This window comes from Lycorma delicatula, chromosome 7 (genome assembly GCF_047948215.1).
Source record: "Lycorma delicatula isolate Av1 chromosome 7, ASM4794821v1, whole genome shotgun sequence".
Taxonomy (NCBI): domain Eukaryota; kingdom Metazoa; phylum Arthropoda; class Insecta; order Hemiptera; family Fulgoridae; genus Lycorma; species Lycorma delicatula.
The window spans coordinates 117,259,600-117,278,218 of NC_134461.1; the positions used below are offsets into that span (position 1 = coordinate 117,259,600).

At 30.2% G+C, this 18,619-nt stretch overlaps 1 protein-coding gene across 2 annotated transcripts in view; it reads left to right on the top strand.

The window, feature by feature from the left end:
* Positions 1-18,619, top strand: part of Ctr1A (Copper transporter 1A) — a 113,350-nt gene that overhangs the window by 41,544 nt on the left and 53,187 nt on the right. The gene's annotated exons all lie outside the window — the stretch shown is intronic.

An 18,619-nucleotide genomic window follows, 5' to 3' on the forward strand; every position in this document is an offset into this window, starting at 1 on the left:
GCAGACACAGTACTCTTTTTTTGTTTGGCAAAATTATTAAAAATGTTCTGAAGTCTGTCATGTCAACGTCCTTTTCTTTTTTAGTTTTGATGTAAAAGACATTGAAAAATTCAGTAGAAACATTTTTTCATGAAAACAAATCGATTGTATAGTATTTTTGGAATTGTTTTCCGTTGTAATTGGATAAGAAAGTAGGTATACAGAATGAATAGTGATTGATGATAAACGTTTTCAAAATAATATTTTAAAAATGCTTAATCCAATGACCTTCAGTTACGGTTTAATTTAAAGAAAAGAATCTTGTAAAATTTCGTTGAATTATATTTCAGATTTAAGTTAATTTGATTATAACATCGTTAATTTTATCTTGTGTATATTGTGACTGCATTCAGGCCTTCGCTAGGTCAGTTACAGTCTCAACACAATAGTTTAGCCCGTTGAACGTTACACGATATCTGCCGTTAACAAAACTATTAGAGTGATTTGAAGTAAAGTATAACGTTTTATGAAATAAATTTAAAATGTTTAAACAGCTGTTAAAAGTATTAGTGGCAATGAAGTAATATAATATCCGTATACAAACGCAAGTTTACTTACATATTTGCACATTTCCCTTTCACTGACCTTAATACAGTTACGGTTCTTTTTTTTGCGCTGTGTATATAATAAACATAGTAATATATTACATGTTATTTCTTTTCTTTTTTTACAATTTTATATTCTAATTGTCATTGTAGTCTAGTTTGCAGATTGGCTTTACGAACAGCTAATAAGTAATTTGACTTGCGGCTAATCGTAACAGGTTTTATGCTACTTATTAATTATTGTCGTAATCTAGTACAGTTATGAATGTAGATTGAACAACTTTCTGTGACGACCTATCATACGGTATGCTGTTTATTACAGTTTATTCAGAAAAATAAAAAAAATTACTGAACCGTTTATAAATTTTATTTATATACCTCCTGTCAAATGACTGTCAATCTTTTACAATTCGGCGAGTTTTTAGAATCTGAAATTCTAGAGCTGACTTCGAAGTAAACTTCAGGCAGGGTGTTTAACTAAGTTTTTATTACGAAGAACTAATTTGACTTTTTAAGTAAATCCTTTAATTTTATATTATTAACTTTCTGGTGACATCCCAACCCCTCCCTCCCTCATGGGGAAGGCAACCCGCCTTGTGGCATTCCGGTGCCACATCACTTCCTCCGTTCCTAGCCACGAATGGTTTTACTGGAAGTCGTCTTTTTGCCTTTTCCCTCTAACTGATCATAACTCACAGTTATCAGTCGACCTCGTTGGGATGGCACTGATGCAAATGCCTCGGAAGACTTTACATCAGTGATATAACGCTCAGCCTTTAGCTTCGCTGAAAGCTTCTCTCGGACATCTTCTCATGTCCTACTTCGTTGCCCTCGGAACTACCTAACCGAAACTCGCGGAAGCGCGAAGATCCCGCGCCTACACAGTATGTCTGAAAATTTCCCGAACTAAATTAAATAAAAATACGGATCTAAAGATAAACGAATTTATTCATATCAGCCCTCTACGTAAAATCCTTCTCTAGTTATATACTCGTTGCAGCGCCGGTAGAACCGTTAAACGCTCTGGAGAAATCATTCTGTGGGATCGCCTTCAACTGCTCGGTGATCATCTCTTTGGATGGCCGGAATGTCGTCGAAAAAGCGGAATTTCAGGAACAAAACTGATCTGCTGGAGCCAAGTCGGGTGGGATAAGACGGTGATTTGTTTGCGGCGTAAAACGTGTTAAAACCGTTGTCGTGTGTGTTCGGGGCATTACCGTGCAAGAGAGTTCAGTTGTCCGGATCCCGGTACTCGGGCCGGATTCGACGATGCGACGCATCAGGCGTCTTAATTACTTCCAAATTTAGAATCCACGGTTTGACCATTTACGGGTTTTCGAGCAGGAGCGCGCGTACTTTCGCAACGTTTTCGTTGAACAGTTGTGGACGGCCTCCCGCTTCGTTCGTCGTCATCCAACGACTCTCTATCCTCTTTAAATCGTTTCCACCATGTGTATGTTGTAGTACGAGATGCGGCTTCATCACCGAATGCTTGCTGTATCATAGAATATGTTTCAACGAAAGATTTTTGAAGACGAATGCAAAATTTTATCGCGCTTCTCTGTTTCATGTCGCGAGCCCGCATAGGGTCCATGAACACAACGTACGCGGCCGAATATAACTCGAGACTGGAGTGGCGAAGCGTGATGAAATTTTGTATACACACTCGTCAGACATCGTATTACATACGGGAACTGTTGTACTCTACTGTGTACTCTAAATGACTGTAAATGTCTTAATCTTGCAGATATGAATATAATTCAATACAAATCTCTTACCTCATAATTATTGTTCGCAACAACGATAATTAGATCTAACCTTAATGTAGTTATTGTGCAATGAAACTTGACTTTAACTTAAACGGGACTCTGGTCTGCTCCATTAGGGAGTTAAGGACAAGAGCTTCTGGTGACCTCCCAATCCCGTAGGAGAAGACACCCGCCTTGTGATGCTTCCGGTCGCCACACTCTCCCCATTCCTAGCCCTGATGGACTTTAATGGGAGTCGTCTTTCGCCCTCTAACCTTTTAAGCCAGGCCTCATTGATAGTGGTTAACGCGTCTTCCCAAATCAACTGATTTGGAAGTCCAGAGTTACAGCGTTCAAGTCCTACTAAAGCCATTTTACATGGATTTGAATACTAGATCGTGGATACCGGTGTTCTTTGGTGGTTGGGTTTCAATTAACCACTTATCTCAGGAATGGTCGAACTGAGAATGTACAAGACTACACTTCATTTACACTCATACATATCATCCTCTGAAGAATTATCTAAACGGTAGTTACCGGAGGCTAAACAGGAAAAAGAAAGGCCTCGTTAAGATGCCATCGATGTAAATTCCTCGGTAGACATTTACAACGGTGATTTTAAAACTCAGCTTTTGCCTTCGCTGCAGGCCTTATCCGGACATCTTGAATGTCATACATCGTTGCCCTCTGAACTACCCAACCGAGTTCGCGGAAGCACGAACCCCGTGACTAGTTCTACACTTTATAGAGCCAGTTTAGTAAATGTGTCATAATAATCGAGACAACAGAATAATAACGTACCACCAAAATGTTATATGCAACAACGAAATTTATTCCTAGTTCCCTTAGTGAACTCTACTTTAGTTCATACCCCTGACTACCTTCTGGTGACAGTAAAGTTTCACAGGTTTCTAAACATACTCCGAACATTTAAACTGTATAGTTCTTTTTATTTTACGAGATAAAAATTTCGCCTATTAGTTTTGTTAAAGATTGAACCACTGTTTTCAGTGTAATTTTACATTCTTATATATTTTATATATTAAAAGGCAGCGACGGCCCTCTTGAATGGGCCGTCGTTTGCGCTTTGCTTATTCCGGTAAACTACGTATGTTTTTTCCAACTTCGGACGGTGGAGTTAATATATGTCGATGATTTAGTGCTTAGCCGAGTGACTCGTTAATTCCCTTTAAAGTTTTGTAATATTCGACAGTAGAAAAGTAGGCTATTTAGTTAGCTTACTCTTTCATATGTACTCTTTATATATTTAATCGTCCTTGATCTAAAAAAAAATTGTTAAAAGATACTGTATTCTGTTTGTGTGTATTAAATTTTACTAGAAATTAAAAAATTTGTTTCGAGATTGTGCAAAGAAAGGTGTTCAATATTTAGGTTTTTTTTATTCGGATTCGGTTATTGTTAATTTTTGCGATTCTTTTTAAATGTCCTTTTAAATATGAATTAAGCGAAAAGTAATTTCGTGTCTGTCAATGAATGTAACTGAGATCGACATTTTCAGGAGTTCCTGAATTATTTTTGCTTTAGTAGTGCTAGCATCGAAGAAATAACACTACTAAATAACTTAAATACAATAAATAAGATGTGATAGTAATTAAATGGATTAATTGCGTTAAAAATCTGGATTGATTTTTTCAACTGGAACGTATAAAAAACCAAAACGTTTCTTATAAATATCCTTCCGGATGTCTATTGGGTGCCGTAACCGTAAGGTTTTGATAGTAGGTTACTTGATATGATACAAATTACGCCCAAAATGACGTACAATCTCAAGAATAACAAACATCCAATGTTTGATTTACTTTAGAAAAGATTTAAAGTTTTTTTTTTTTTTTACTGAGTCCGTTACCTAGACACTGCATATCATTGGGCAACGCAGGTAGAAATATGCTTTCACTCTGTTTACCATACGGAATGAAGTAGTTTTATTCTGTGTGGCTCTTCTTATATAATATGCTTTACACGTGTTACAATCGTAAGACTGACTAGGCTGATATTAAAGCAGAAATAATCTATTCTTAACATCATGGAATGCATTATACGTATTGCCAGTTCAGTTGTTGGAATTTATCCCGAAGTGGGTAGTTGTGGGAATGCTATCAGTTGGTGGGAATCTTCACCTTATAAAAAAAAAAACACAGAACTTTAAGTGGCTATTAGTTATTCTTCGGTAACGTATTGTAAAAAAAAAAAAACCCATATTTTTCCTAACTTTTAACATTTTCATTCGATAAATAATGTTAAAATTAATAATTTTTTATTGTTAAGAATTTGTTTGTTTGGAAGAAAGAAAACCGAAGAAACTAAGCTGAAATAAAGTTGTATGAAGAAATAAAAAAGATAGAAATGGTCAAATTTATCCATATAATTTTAAAAAATTATTTAATACTAAAAAATATTATTTATTATATTTTTATATTAATAATATATTATAGGCCGAGAAATTCCGTTTGTTAACAATTGTAATATAAATAATAAACTTGACACACAGTACTTGGCTATAAAGAATGTATATTATTCAGTGGTTGGGAATATATATGATAAATTAATACCGTATACAGTATTAATATATAGACTGCATTATCAATAGTAGATATTTTTAGGAAATATGTTATTCAACTGTTATCTTCTTTTATTATTTTATTGGTTATTGTTTCTAGTGATAATATTATGATTTATGCAATTTTTTTATTTTTTTTCAATGCTAACTGTAATCAATTTATTTAATTGTATAAAAAATTAACGGAAAAAAGCTGACTGCATAACTCGATAACATCATGCGTATATCGTTATTAGGGTAGATCCTACGTCATTTGCGTATTCTTTTTTGCGTGGGCCGTTCTGGCGTGGGCTCTGGCTGAAACGGTGTGTTTCTACGCACCGGTGTTTTTTTTTACATTCACCGGTCTCCGGACCGGTGAATGTAAAAAAAAATACTACATTCACCGGTCCGGAGACCGGTGAATGTAGTAGGTAGATTTATCATGGCTTTAATCATTTAACGTTATAAATATGACGGTTTGTATTAAATATGCAATACAGTATAGATACTAGCAACAGTATCGTCGGTTCTGTTTAGAATAAAGTTGTACAAATCGTCAAAAAAAGGTGGCAGTAACTTAAAAAAAAAATCGTATCAGAAACTACTAGAGATAATCAAACGAATAATTTTTTTTCTTTTAAATTTACCAACTTAAAAAAAATTTGAATACCATAGAATGTTTCAATATGAGGTCCGTTGGTCGCTCTGCAAACATCCAGCCGATAATCGATTTCTGCCCAGGTCCGCTGGATCATCGCTACAGCATAGGTAATCCGTTGTTTTAAATGTGGGTCATCCCTGAATTTTTCACTGTCTTTTTTTTGTCTTCAGTCATTTGACTGGTTTGATGCAGCTGTCCAAGATTCCCTATTTAGTGCCAGTCGTTAAAAAATAGTACCGTTTGATTATCTCTTGTAGTTTCTGAGATATGATTTTTTTTTAATTGCTGCAACCTTTTTCGATGATCCCGTATAATTAATTAATTGATACTCATGTAATTAACCAGATCGATGATAAAATAAACATGTAACGTTTTAAAATTTATTTCTAAATCCTATCGTACTATTGTAAGTTTGCCTTCAGTTGTAATTTCCATATTTTACAATTGATTTTACTAAACATGTATTTATTTTTTAGCAAAAATTAACAATAAATATAATACATTGGAATATTAAATAACTGTTTTTTTCTAATATAGCAAACATACTCTTCCTTATATTTTATGAATTAATGTTGCTAAATTTCTAAGAAATGTTGGGTAATTCCAGATAAAAACATTTATTATTTCCTTGATTGTTGTCGAATTAAATTATACTATCAGTTGCTTATTATTTAAAATTTATTACAGAATATTTTTTGTCTAATTTTTTTAACGTTGTTTGATTCCTTCTTTCTTTATTTATCTGGTAGACAATAATTTTAAATCCTTTAAATTTATTTTGTTAGGGCCCCCAAAAATGCATATATTGCTGTAATAATTGATAATTTTGTGAAATTATGTTCGTATTTTTAAAACATATTAATTTTCTTAACATACTGATTTTCAGTAATTTCTGATTCATAAGCCTTACAGTATCAAGCCTTATGAATGTATTAAAAAAAAGTTAAAGTGTGCCGTATTCGAAATGATTTCAGCGTTGTGAAAGATTATGTTAATTAAAACAGAAATATATTTTATATTATTTAGAATAATCTGCTACAATCAGTATTTTGAATATCTTCTGGGAATTTAACAAATAGAAAAATGTTATACTGTTTGTGTGTCATATTTCATTAAATTATGAATTATTGATATTGAAATATAATTTCTTTATTTTTTTGTTTGGCACATTCAGAGTTCTAGATAAAACAGTTTTAATAAATAATTTTAAGATACTATTAAATAATGATATATATATATGATCTAGTTTAAACATGAAACATATTTCTACATAATATTCAGTTTTAATGAAGATCTTAAATACATCCATTTTAAGCAGATTGTAAGAATACTAGCAATAACAGTAGCTATTAGAGTATATACGACTACATAGTTATAATTTGTCAGGTTTGTTTTCAGGGGTGCTTTAAAACGGATGCCATTAATGAGTGGTCCAATTTGAGTTAATAAATCCAGATTGTTCCCTTTATAATATCGAAAAATATTTATGAATTAAAATATATTCTCTTCTAGTGAATACTGATATACCACACTCACACTCACTTATATATAGAGCCAATTAAACTCAAAAAACAGCACTTTAACTTAAAAAGAAATAAAAACTTAAAAAATTTGCAAAACATAAACCCTAAAACCACAAAATGTGTAACACAACTTCACTAACGTACTGAAATGATTAGCTCTTTAATATTGGACAATTACAATAAAAACAATTCCTGCATGAAAATTGAGGACCTTTTCTTGAAAATGGTTAATAATTTTTTTTTTGCCATTTATGTTACTGAAACCAATTTATTACTAAAATAACTGATGGTTTTATATAAAAAATACAAATAGGATTTTTATGGAAACTTAATACTGTAAATGTTGTAAATTTGTATAATAATCTGTGTTAGTAAATTAATAACTTGTAATGTAGTGAAACATATAATTACAGTATTTTTTCCGTTGCATTGTCTATTACTTTAAATCATTTTATTAAAATTATATATTTTAATCATATTATTTTGGAGTTAAAAAAATACATTCATTAGTTGTCATTGAACTGTAAAAACTATTATTTTAATGAGAATACATGAAGTTTAGTAAATTAAAGTTAGTAATGTATAGGATAGGTTAAAATGTAAATTTCATTAAAATGATACCAGTGGAAGTTGTAGTATATTTGAACTGCTAAAAGATGGATTAAGCGAAAAAAATATGCCTTTACCCGAAAATAAATTCAATTTTAAATTAGAATTACATATTCTAAAATCTGAAGTGGACTAGGTGCCAATCTCAGCTAAGTAAATGTTAAGATTATTGCTTTATTTTTTTTTTTAAATTTCAATATCTATCTTTCAATAGATGTTATAATTAATTTTTATTTTTATTTTCCTGGAATCAGCTCTAGAGCTATTCTGCAAGAAGTATGGTAATCTGTCAAAAAATGGGGTATGGGTTTTTCTCAATGTTTATGACACAGCAACCATAAAAAACAAAAAAATTGGGAGGAATGTTTGTATGTAAATACATATCCTATATATGTATGTTGGCTTCTTTGAAGCTTAATTTTTTATTAGATTAACTGAATTTTGATGAAATTTGGCACAGAGACTCGTGTATACGGTTCAATTTGTAGGTAAGGCTTTGGGATCAATATCTCTAAAGGGTGGGGTAAGATAGTATCTTTGAGGGTCAATTTTCACCACATTTTGCAAACATAACCTCTGCTTATATTAAAGCTCAGTACATGTGTTGATGCTTACCATAACATTTTATTTTTTAATTATTAAAGAAAAAAAATAATTTTTCTTACATTTAAAACTGTAAACGTACAAAAACAAAAATTTTTCTTTAGGAGGTGATTTTGGAGGTGGAGAAACAGAATAAGTTAAAAATTATTAGTTTTTTTAATTTTTTAAACTCTTTATGTATCATTTTTCTAAAAAAAACTTTAAAAATCTTATTCTGGCAACCCCAATGCCAGGAAAGTATTATAACTTTGTTGTCAGCTTTTTTAAAATGTTAAGCACAGTTTAATGGTGACAATTTTACCAATTGAAGTTCTGTAAGACCATACAGAACCGGTTTTGTTGAATGGAAGTGAAACGTAGACACTATAAAGAAAAATATCTAGTCAGAGCTGCAGAGATGAGATTTCTTACCGACTTGTTGGCACAAGATACCAAATGAAAATTTTAGAATTTGAAGATTTTTAATTTGTAGGAAAAGATGAAGGAATACAAGATATATGGTATGGAGTCACTAGTTTTGAACTTAAGAAAGAAAGATGGTATAAGTTATCTAGTGAAATTATTTTATTTATTCAAACAGTAATATGTTTGATCATTTCTTTTTTTGATCAAGAAGACAATATAATTTCTTTACCGTAAAAATTACATAAGGTGAGTAAGAAATTTGAGTTTTTCATTTTGAAACTGGGAGTTTGATTTTTTTTAAATTTTCATTAAGTTGCTACTAAAAAAGTACCTATAAATTAGATATTAAAGGAAATTAATGTTTTGATTTTTAAAAAAAAGGTGATATCAACTGCTTTATTTTGTTGCTTGTGTATATTTTCCTTATGAAGTTCTAGAAAAAACCTTATAATTTAGGAAATCAATTGAGTTTTCCTGTTCAAGACTGATTTGATTTTGATTAACCAATTTCAGTTTATTCTCATATTTTTAATTGTTACAGAATCATTATAAATATTTCTTTATGCATTAATGGTGTTATTATGTTGGTTAAATAATATGTTTATTTAACGTATAACATGGAATTTGATTGTATAAAAAAAAAGCTATTGAACTCTCTTATGTATTGAAAACTCATTTCTTTCTATACAGCTCACTCTTTTGTGATGAAAACACACTGACCGTGAAGACTATTGTAGTAAATTTAATATAACCTTGATTTTGAAACGTGTAACTGGTTTTTATTATTAGGTCTGGTGGTTTTTTTTTCATAGTTGCTTATAGACGGTGATTATATTCTCTGTCTTTCATCTGGAATTGCTGCGTATGAATCCCAGTCAGGCTTTGCTTTTATTCCTACTACAAAATTAACTTATTATAATAAAAGTAGTGGAGTAGCTGTTATTGGCAATAAGCTTTAACTATTCGTCAAAGAATAATTAAAAACATTTTTTTTTTATTAAAAGCGACATAATGAAAGTGAATACATAATCACATTTTTAAAAAGTAATAATAATTTATTTGTCAACAGTTTTGTCTATATCATATCCAAATCTTATCAGTTATTATGCTTATTGTGTTATTTAAATAATATTGAAAAGGAGAACACAGTTTATCAACCCATATTATACTTGTGAAAAGAAAATTTTAAACAATGCAATTTGGATATGATATTAGTGCTTAAATGGATTCACTTTTACACACTGTTAGTAAGAAATTTTTGATTAGCAAGCTGGGCTGGTCTAGTGGTTAACCACCATTGCACAGCTGAGTTACTAAGTCGAAAGTTCTGAACTTCAAATCCTAGTAAAAGTTACCTGTGTTTGTACAAGACTACATCTCATTGGGCCGTGGGGTTAACTAGTTGTACAGATGGCAATGTACACAATAAGGGGAGGGGTATGTTGGGGAAGTAGTGTTTTATAAATAAAAAAAATATAACTATAAAAAAAATTCAGATCCTAGTTTTTGTTACCTAATAAATTTTTTCATACTTGTACCAAACATGTTAATAAAATATTTTAATTATGGAAGAAAATGAATAAAGTCAGAACTGGCTATAATTGGTACATTAAATTATGTTTTTATGGATTTTAAAAGGCTTTAATTTAATTATAAATTAATGACATTGATTAATGTAAATTAATTTTTTTTTTTTTAAATAAATCTTGTAGAAATAAAAAAAAATATTTTTCCAATTCTTGATTATGGATTTTCACCAAGTAAAACCATCGTCAATCTTATTAAAAATATTTTTAATGAGGTTAGATAATATTCAAATTTATATTTATTGATTTTTTGATAATTGATTAATCTTTCTTCTCTAATTTCTTATAATTTTTTAAATAATTTTCATTGAAATAATTTAAATATATTTAAAAAATATCTATTCATATTAAATTTCATGTTTGTTGTCTTAATTATATGATCAAATCCTAGTAAAAGTAAGGTACTTTTATACGGATTTGAATACTAGACACAGGATACCAATGTGAGGATTGCTTTTGATTTACAATTTGAACAGATTGCATGGTACACATTAGAAATAGAAAATTATATGATATTAAGCAATATTTAAATTATATTTGCAATATTGTTGTTTACTTTGTAGAATATTGTATCTATCTTAAATTATTTTATCCTTATAGAATACTTTTATTCCACACCTAATAACATGTTACTATTAAATTTTTTAGCTCTTATTCAATTCAGTTTACTGATAAGAACTTAATACTATGTCATAAATCTGTGTCAATTTTTGCCACCCAGTTGAATAACCAAAATTTTTTATTTTACACTATAATCTGTTACCTGAAAGCATTTGACACTTTTGTCTACATTTTAAACTAACATTGTTCATTATTGAACTTACCTCTGCTCCATTGAATTAATTAATCCATGAGTAGTAAATGGCTAAGTAGCAAATCATTCTGTATAAAAACTTTTTATTAATCAATTTTATTTACTTCATATCGCTGATTATTTCAGAAACAAAACTGACCCCATTTCTTAAACTAAGATACATTAAAGTAAGATTAAGGTTTCATGATTGTGTGATGTTACTTATGCGAGCACCATTATATTTTGGGCTTGTTTTTATGTAATTGTGACATCATATTATCGACGTACTTTATCTTACCTTTTGAAACAGATAAATACGTAAAAGTTTCTGTTGTATTTTCACATCTGTCATATACTCACATTTTCAGTTGAAGAGGATGAGGTTGTCACTACTTTACTCATAATTGATTTGCCATGAAAACATCAATATTAACTGAATAACAATAGCAAAAACGTTTCCTTAGTAACAACATAATTGATTTGGGTAATCTGTTTAATATGTATGAAGTATTAATGAATAGGAGATTAAAGAGCTAATTTAAAATGGCAGTTATAATTAGAAGTAAATGTTGGTTAATGGTACTACAAAAAATTATGTCATTGTGAAAAGTCATTTTGGTTAATTGTTATTATTTAAATGTGTAGTTACTATAACAGTGGGAATTTAATTTTTAACGATTATTATATTAAAATTCAAATGGCATTAATAATCAGTTGTCAAAAAAATTGCAGTTTCCTATAAATATGAAAAAAGCAAAGTGGATTTCATAATCTATATAATCACCATACTGTTATATATATAACATTTTTATGATACAGTTGAAACCGTTGTTACAGTATCATTGTAGCATTACAAAACGTTTTTAATAACCTAGAATAGTTCAGATAATGCCATCCTGGAAATTAAAGTCCTGTAGTAAACCATGGCTCTACCATCTCCACTGCTTACCAAAGTTAACATTGGTTCAGGGGTTATTAGTAGCTAATGACCACAACAGTTGATATAACTTAAAATTGGTATTAAAAAAACAAAAAACTGCATCTGATAAAAAACAAAAATTTATTAATTGTAAAAAAATCATTCATTTAACAGGTGACTTCTATGCCCAAAACACAAATACTTGGACTACAATTAAACAATTTTTTTTTCAATGTATACATTTTCTACAAAAAAAAGTCATTCCATCTTAAATTCTGTGTAATTATAATTAAAAAAGTGAGATAAATTTAGGGCTCATTATTTCATTGAGCGAGACAAAAAATTGGTGGCCCGTGTTTTTGAGATTACATCATTTAATCCATTTTGTGAGTTTGATAGACCAAATTAAACTATGGTAATGTAAAAGAATGATAAAATAACTTGTCAGGAATTGATAGATAAAATGAAATAAAATATTAAACAAATTGATTTTGTTAACTGACTAGATGATTTTCTTGGAAATCCCAAGTTAAAGGTACAGGTGAAATTAAGTTTGATGTGCGACACTCAAGATATGATAAATTTTGTAATTAATCATTTTTAAATGAAATGTTTGATAATACTAAAAGTTATATTCTTAATGAGGGTTACTTAATTTTTTTAGTTGTATCAATAATGTATTAATTATATAGGTGAGCAACATAAAACCAAACCCATTATGTAACTGCTGCAGAATCGGAAGGTTATGTTAGAATGAAATTTTATGAATAATATGTAAATTAAATAAGAAAAACATTAAAAAATATGTAATTTAAATGTTGCATTTATCTACCTTATTATTACAAAAGATGTTCACCTTGGGCATCGATGCACTTTTGTGCTCAACTCATCATGTAGAGATGTCCAACACAAAATGTTGTTGTCAATTGCATTGATTTCTCATTGAATGTTCACCTTCAGTTCATCAATATTGGGGAATTAGATGCATAAACTCTCTCTTTTAGCCCCAAAGGAAAAAATCACAAATAGACAACTCTGGGGAACATGGAGGCCACCGTCCTCTTCTGATAGCTTGTTAATTTGTGAAAGCTACATGAACGCGATTCAATGAAATGTTTCATGTGTGACACGTTGCTTCGTTTTGTTGGAAGAAGCTGTATTCTTTTTCATTATCAGTTAATTGTGCATAGAATTCTCTGAAAATTGTGAGGTAAACTTGTGTATTTACAGTCCAGTTAAAAAATATTGGTTCCACTATATGATTATCGGAAATGGCACACCAAACACCAATTTTCTCATCGTGAAGTGGATGCTCGAATATCTCTTGAGGATTCTTCGCTATCCAATACCTGGTGTTTTGCAACTTAACATGGCCGGATAAATGAAACTATGCCTTGTCTATACAACATCAACTCTGTATGTCCACGAACAATGTTTTTGAGAAACCAGTTGCAATAATCAAGTCGTTTCAGTTTGTCTGTCTCCTTCAGTATGGTTTCAATTTTATTTCATGGAGAATTTCATGACAAAATGTTTATTTAACACTAGATTGTTGGGATAACTTGTTTAGTGATTTTTTTTTGGCTGGCAGTAATTCTCCTTTCAATATCGGCAATGCCTGTGGAGTTCTAACAGAAGGTTGCCTATTTCATTTTGCATATAAATCTTGTATGCTACCCTTTGCTGGGATTCCCCATTCAGAAATTTTTCTATGAATACTTGTCATGATTCTTCAAACAATCCAGAATGAATATAGGCCTCAACTATAGCTGTCTTCTTCTGGATTGAATAAGGCCATTATACACAATCACCACTGCACTCACAATATTGCACTGCAACAAAACGTATACTGCAGTGACACATAACCATCTGACAAATAGTAGAAACAATCAGTAGTAATGGTTGAAACATATACACCCACTAGTCATGCTAGTTGTGTGAGAGTCTTTCATAAATAGTGTTGGGTAGCAGTTTCATTATAGGTTCAGTTTTATGTTGCTCACCTGTTTAATAATATGAAAAAATTTAAGGTGAAGCCAGTTTTTATTAAGAAAAATGTCACCTATGAAAGTTACTGATAATTGAAACATTTTATTATTGTTTCATATATCTCTTTATTTAAATAAATATATATCAGAAAATTACATTTAAGAAAGTTAATTTCAATAAGTTAGATTGTAAACATTTTTTACATGTATAAAAAAAACCAAAATTGTATGTCACTCTTTTTTTATTACATTATTTAATGTGCTCTAGCTAAGATGACTTGTACCCCTATGCAACATTCTACTATTCTTGAACATCTCAGGTTGTATTGTGGAAAATAGTTGAACAAAAATCATTGAAATTTCGTCTATTGATAAAGATTAAAGCTTGAATGTTAAAAGAAAATGTAAAAATTGAATGGAGGAATTACTTTCTTTTTTTTTAAATGGTTTAAAAATCTATTATTTTCTGTTTGGAGTTGCTAAAAATGCTTGGGAAAATTTTTATTTTATGAAACAATAGTCCTACTGAGATTTTATGAAGTTTTTAAGAATTTTTCAAAACATTGGTTGGGTTTTATACGCTTTCACATTCAGCGCATCCTGTTTTTAAATAATTTTTTTTTTCAATTACTAAAAATGTTTAGACTTAAATAGATCAGTTGTTTATTATTAAATTCTATAAATTATTGTTGCGTAATACTATTGATAATCAGTCAGCATTGTGAATGGAAGAATGTTATTCTTATTGATACATTAACAATTCTTATTAATGTATTAGAAAATATTTTACTGTCTCAATTTATGCATGCGAGTGTGTGTATCTGCACACATACACATGCTCACACAGTACTGCATTTATTAATATGAGAGTAAACTATTAGCTATATATAACCTAAGACAGTACACTTTTATTTATATTTATTATATTTTTCTTTGAATGTAACAGGAAGTTATTTATACATTACTATAATGAAAATTATAACTATAGAAAATACCTCTCTCTTTTATCTTTTGTTATGGATTATACTTTAGAAACTTGCGTGAAGTGAATGTAAAGTATGCTAATAATACACATATACGTTTTTATGATTTCCTTTTTATAATTTGACTTTTATTCTATAATTTTCTTTCTTTTTCGTGTAAAAAAGAATAAAAACATTTTCTAATTATCTTACATTTAAATTCATTTATTTATTATTATAGGTGTCATATTATTTTTATGTAATTGCTTAACATATCTAACATTTATTGATTTTATATAGAATATTAAACAGATTTAATGAATACTTATAATTATACTTATGAATACTTATAATTCATTACTGTTCAATAGAAAGGATACATTCATTTGTTGTTTTGCATTAACATCTCAGTTTTTATTAATGGTAGTGGCATACATAAAACATCTGAGGTATAAGAGACCTCTGAAAGTAATGTTTTGTTAACTTTGCAGCCAGTCCCGCTGAGAAATATATTGAAGGTGTCACTTGCAGAACTGAACATATTATTACAATGGACTTGGGACAACAATTCCAACCATATGTTCTGCTCAGTGAAGACACCAATGGAAACCACTTCACTCCACATTTCCTTAATAAGCCTGGTGTGGGATTCTTATTTCAGCTATGCTGATATCTGGGATTGACTTATATCTTTATGTCGGGTTACCTACAATATTTTTAGTGATTGGATCATATGCATAAGAGGGGTATTGTTTTAGGTAATAATAAAAGAAGAAATTGTAAAGCATAAAATATTTGTGATGAGGGTGTGTTGGTTCTATTTAGTAGTAAATTTTCCAACTTTTTCCCAATGAAATGTAATGATATTTTAAGTATGAAAATTAGAATAAATTACCATTATAAAGTTTTTAAAATTACATATTTTTCAGTGTGTGTGTGGGCGCGCTTGCTTGTTTGCTCGCATTCATGCATTAATATCAGTTTGGATTTATAAGGAGGAGGAATTAATTTTTATTTTTAAACATGCCTCCATTTTGGAGATATTCAATTGCATGTCATGTATTTTTATTATCTTCTTTTACGGTTGTAATTTTTACATTTTTTTTAAAACCTAATTCTTTTTGTATGTTATTTACTTACTGCTCTGCTAGGCATTGTGCCTTTTATCAGTTTTAAATATGGAATTACCTTATGTTATTACCCCCTTTGGTGGCCTTCTCTCATTAATTACAGCTTTGATCTTTGTCCGTATAATAAAAAAAACACAAATCCTGTTGTTTTGCGAAACAAATTTTTTAATTTAATAAACTGCATGTATCCTGATGTTACAGTTTTTATAGATGGCTCTAAAATCATCAATTATGTTGTTGCTTTTGTGGTAGGCAACAGAACATACATGTTTAGCTTCCATAGCACCTCCAGTATTTTCGTTGTGGAACTGTTTTTTTTATTACAACAAATGTATCGTGACCTGTGATGATAACACAGAAGCGTTTTTCACTCAGAAAAAAAACTCATCCAACATTAGCAATTTTACTATTTAAATAATAAAATTTTAAGTTTTACTGTATTTGTGTATTTCCATCTTCTCAGTGCCTTCCTTTCTGCTGCATATCTTTCCATTGTTTTATTGTTAATTACTTTCAAATGTAATTTCTCAGCTAGTTATGAATCTATTTCATTGGCAACCTCTAACTATTTCTTAGTTTCAACGAAAATAACATTATCAATGAATCTTACCTATTTATTTTTTGAGTTTGCTCTCATATTTTTTAAGATTAAAATCTGATTTTCTATTTCTGTTTTTTTTTGCCTCTAGATCTCAAAAAACTTCTGTTTATAGTTGAAAGAATATTTATTTGTAAATTAGTACAGTATTTTAAAGTTAAGGTTAACAAATTTAAGGTAATTACTAAGATGAGTATTTGTAACTGTGGTATTGCTTACCATCTGCTTAAATGTAAATTGCTCTTCACCATTTCCAAATACTACTTTAGGATGACAGACCATCTAGATTCTTAGCCACATAGTTTGTTGCTTAACTCTACAGCTAAGTGTAATTTGTTGTGTAACCCTTTAACATGTAACTTAATGAAGTTTACTCTTTACATAAGAATCATAATTTTGCCTAAAATGTTTATATGTGTTTCTTCAGTTTAATTTTACTGATATAAATATCGTTCATCATTCAAGGCTATGCCTTGTCTGTTTAGCCATGTCACTCTCATCTCTGCTTCTCTCTTAAGTCATTATATGAACCAAGGTCCATCTCTTCTTTAACATTATTGAAGATGGTTGCTCTCGGTCTACCTCTAGGTTTTTTACCTGAAAGACTTGCCCTCAAATATATTTGTCAAGAACTGGTCATGTCCTATCAGTTTCACTCTTCTTTGTATAACATTTAGCAAGATCTCCTCTCACTCACTTCTGCTAACACTTCATCATTTCTTTCCCTATCTATTCAGCTTGTTCTTGTTATTCTCCTCCAAATCCACATTTCCATTGCTTCTGGTCTTCTTCTCTCTGCTTTCCCAAGCATCCATGTTTCACACCCGTAAGGTAGAACACTCCAGACATAAGTTTTAGTGAACTGTTTCTTTACTTGCGTACTCATATGATTATCAGTCAGTATATTATTTTTATCCTGGTAAACTCTTTTTGCCAGCACTATTCTTCTTTTTTACTTCTGTGGTGCATTTAGTATCGCTAGTGACAGTGCTTCCCAAATAACAAAAACTGTCAACCTTCTCTACGACAGTATCATCTAATTTAATATCAACCTCTGTACCTTCCTTTGTTTTTCCTACAACCATAATCTTTGTCTTCTCCATATTAATTTTCATTTTATGTTTTGTTAGTAATTTAGATAGTGCTTCTAACATAATCTCCATTGCTCTTGCTGATTCCGCCAGTAACACAATATCATCTGCAAAGCGGATATAATGTATGGATTTTCCATTAATTCTGATTCCTTTTGTTTTTTCTTTCATACAATAGCTTTTTCCATAGGCATACAATAGCCTGATTCCCCTTCTTATTTTGGCCTCTTTCTTTAAGCTGTTGATTTTAATCTCAGTTTTCTGCATTTTATACAAATTCAGAATTAATCGTTTATCCCTCCAGTCAAGCTTTATTTCCCTCATTGTTTGAAATAACAATTCCCAAGTCACCTTGTCAAAGACTTTCTCTTAGTCTACAAAAGTCAAAAATGTCTTCTTATTAACCCAATTCTTCTTGCCAATAACGCTCTCAGCACTAGTATTGCCTCTCTAGTTCCCTTCCCTGATCTGAATCCTAACTGGTCTTCTCCCAGATTTGTCTCTATTTTCCCTTTTATTCGGCTTTTAATATTGTTTAGCATTATCTTTGAAGTGTGGAATAACAAAGAGATTGTTCTGTAATTGGTACATCTGTACATTGCATTGCTCTTAGGAGGAATTATTTTAGTTTTGCTATTTATGAAATCTAGTGGTGGTGTCGTTCTCTCTTCATAGCAACGTTTAATAAACTCTTTTGTTGACTCTAGCAACAAACACTCCATTGTTGACTCTCCTAATTCTTTTAATATTTTTGTCAGGATGTTATCTGTGCCTGTCATTTTACTATTCAGGTTATTCAAGGCGTTGACAAATTCTTCCTTAGATACAAGTGGTCCCATCATATCTTTATCCACCCTAT